This window comes from Tinamus guttatus, unplaced genomic scaffold (assembly GCF_059628265.1).
Source record: "Tinamus guttatus ecotype Peru unplaced genomic scaffold, ASM5962826v1 Tinamus_guttatus_pri_ptg000387l, whole genome shotgun sequence".
In the NCBI taxonomy this organism is placed as follows: domain Eukaryota; kingdom Metazoa; phylum Chordata; class Aves; order Tinamiformes; family Tinamidae; genus Tinamus; species Tinamus guttatus.
This window is the reverse complement of record NW_028288921.1, coordinates 537080-540599: the sequence shown is the minus strand read 5'-3', so window position 1 is coordinate 540599 and position 3520 is coordinate 537080.

The window sequence follows — 3520 nt, the reverse complement described above, 5'->3', positions numbered from 1 at the left end:
TTATGGGGTCTGCATGGTCTCCCCCAGGGCTTTGTAATGGGGTCTGCATGGTCTCCACCAGGACATTCTGGTGGGATCCTCGTAATCTTCACAAAGACATTGTGATGGGGTCTCCATCATCTCCATTAAGACGTCGTGATAAATCTCTACGGTCTGCACTAGGGCGTGATGATAGGCTCCCCATAGAAACCAGCAGGGCTTTGTGATGACAGTGGCCTCATGCCCATAAGGCCATTGTGAGGGGGTGGTCCCCATGGTGACCATGTCCTTTTTGGGGGTAAATATCCCAGGATCCCCACTCTGGGGACAGCAGGTCCATCAGGAGAGAGCAGCTCTCCTTGGTGCCACTGGCAGGTCCCTACAACAGGATCCTGAACATAGACAAGGAGCAGCAGGGGAACGCCTGCTCCCAGCCCACAGACGGGCTCTCAGGCTTGCAGGAGAGCGGGAGTGAGGTGAGCAGTGGGGCTGAAGGGAGAGGCAGGCAGCGGGGATGGCACCAACACGAGGAGCACAAGGATGGTGTCGAAGGGGAGCTGGGATGAGAGAAGAGCTAGGAGCTCTTCTGGGGAGGGCTCATTTCTTCCTGGCCCTGGCCTTTGCTTTAACTGGGGTAGATTTCTTTTGGGCAAAGTCTGACACGTGAAAAGAGTGCATTTCCTTGAAGCTGGTCCTCCGACTTTCCGCATCGGTCAGGAGAGGACAACACCTCTGAGTGTGACGTGCTCTGTGCAGGGACAGCTGTGGGCAGGGGGGCTTTTCTGAGTGCTGGGCTCTGAGTGGGACAAGGAAACCTCCTATTTAGTGCTATAAGCCTGATTGTAACAGAAATTTTAGAGAATGTCTTAAAAAAAAAAGTTGTAAAGAAATTAAGAGAAAGAATTAAAGCAAATAAATGCTTTGTTTTACTTCCCACTGTTATTCATTGATCTGTTTTAGCACCCTAGAGTTCGGCATGATATTTTTTTCATGAAAAAGCTCATGAAAGGCAGAGTTCTGAACAGCTGGTGCCATTCCAGGTGCCGTGGTCCCCTGTCCCCAGCCTCCCTCTGCAGCTCTGAGGGGCTCTGGTCTCCCACAGGTCCCTGCAAGAGCTCTCAGGCCCACACAGGTCACAGTCACTCAGAGACACTGGAACATCTCCAAGTCCCTCTGGGTACTGGTGCTTGGACACTTGAGCCCTGCCTGCAAAGATGAAGGGCTGTTTTCAATGTCTTCCAGTGATGAAAGAGCGGAAATCTTCAGGAACTTGCTGAATCTGCTGTGAAAAAATATTTACCTGCCCTTGCCTTTTAGTGTCCACTGCTCTCTCCATTGGACTGTAGAGGAAATCTCTGTGATAGCCCCCATATTTTCTATGTCTTGAATACATGAATCATTTCACAGCCCCTCTGGGCAGCCCCTCTCCCAGCACAGCACTCACCCCCACTCCAGGCATGTTCTGTCCCTGAATGTCTCCTGTGCTCCATGGTGGCTCCATAGCCCCTTCCAGGAGGATGGGCATCTGTCCCAGCTCTGTAATGACTGGGACTGTCCTCAGCAGATCCCTCCTGAGCACTCACCCTCTCCAGGGCACTGGGCACCAACAAGTGGCAGCTGAATCCAGTCCTGTTTCTGATGAATTTAGATATCTGTGTACAAATAGGCTTATCCAAAATAGAACAGCCAAACCACTTCAAACAGCTATGAAATCACTTTCAAAGAGTGGTGTGCAGCTTATTGCTGCTGGAATATCCCCAAGTAAACCCAGTTCCTCGAGCTTCTTGATCCCATTCCTTGAGCTCCTTGTTTCTCATGCTGCAGATGTAGGCACCACCAAGTACAAAGTGGCCAGGGACAGATCTAGAGCTGGGGAGGAGATGGAGGGGGCTTCAGGTAAGCAAAGTTGCCAGTGCTGACCAAGAGGGAGACCACGGCCATGTGTGGAAAGCACACGGAAAAGCCTCCATGCCTGGTTTGCAGCCAGGTGCAAAGGGAGATGCACAAGTTGCCACAGGAGTGCCATGTAGTTCGAAGAAGGGAGATGTGGTGAGATCATTTGAATGGCTGCATTCCTTCAAGGGCAGCATGGAATTCTTGACGAGAGACCACCAGGGAAGATGGGCAGGGGGAAATCATAGAATCATAGAATGCTTAAGGTTGGAAGGGACCTCTAGAGGTCGTCTAGTCCAACCCCCCTGCACACACAAGGTCACCTAGAGCACGTGGGACAGGACGTGGGTCACGTGGGAGTAGAGGGGCAGGATCACCTCCCTCGACCTGCTGGAGTTGCTCTTCTTAATGCACCCCAGGATCACATTGGTCTTCTTGGCCAAGAGGGCACACTGCTGCCTCATGGTCAACTTGCAGTCTACCATGACACCCAGGGCCTTCCCTGCAGAGCTGCTCTCCAGAAGGTCAGTCCCCAGCCTGTACTAGTGTCTGCGGGTTATTTCTCCCTCAGTGCAGGACCTTGCACTTGGCCTTGTTGAATTTCATGAGGCTTTTCACCACCCAGTTTTCCAGTCTGTCCAGGTCCCTCTAGATGGCAGTGCAGCCCTCTGGGGTATCAGCTACTGCTCCCAGTTTCATATCATCAGCAGACTTGCTGAGAATGCCAAGCAGAATGGACAGCCTGGATGCAGGGAGCTCTTCCATAGGATGGACAAAGGCAAGAAGCTATGGAAGGCGGAGGACCTCAGGAAAGGCAGCCATTAAGTAAGCATTTGTCAAGAAGAAGAATGCTCCATACAAACAGTTGGTAAAATTAGGAAACATCTCTGGAGCCCAGCTTGACTAAACAGGGAACTGGCATGTGGTCTTCAAGTCAATAAGGCAGCATGTGGAAAAGGGAAAAGGCTGCAAAGGAGGAAGTCACAAATATTGTCCAGCACACTAAGGATGGTTTGAGGAAAGCCAAATCTCCCTGCTCCTGCTTCAGTAAGAGTAAATAATGAAGAAGGAAAATGTGGGCTAATGGCTGAATGGGACTGGGATTCTAGCAAGTGCAGCCCTGCTTGGCTTCAGTCAACCTTCACCAACAAGGTGAAGCCTGAGAAATGTCTGAAAGGGGCAACTGGAGAGGTCACTTCTCTGTCCCTTCCCTGGCAAGTGTGTGCCCCGGGCAGAACTATGGGGTTGCCTGGGGTTGGGGCTTGGTTTGAGGGTTTGGCGTTTGGCAAGACAGGATCAAAGTCCTGTGGGATGAAAGAGCACAAAGTCTGAGCACAGGCTGAGATGAGGATGAGCCTCAGCTCCACGATAACTGCTGTGGGCTGCTCTTTGGGTAGAAGTGGGATGGAGGACAGTCTGTGGCAGAAGACAGTCTTCCTCCTGGAGGCACCGAAGCAGGCTTACTGTTCTTCAGTTCCTCAGCAGGGTTTCATGCACTGTGCTGCTTAAGATAGAAGTGATAGGCCAGAAAAGAGCAAAGGTGCCCTTAACACAAATCCTCCTGAGAACTTTATCTAGGAATCTGCTTCCAGCCTTACTTCATTGCCATGGTCAATGTTGTGCACCAACATGGTGCTGCCAAATAAGA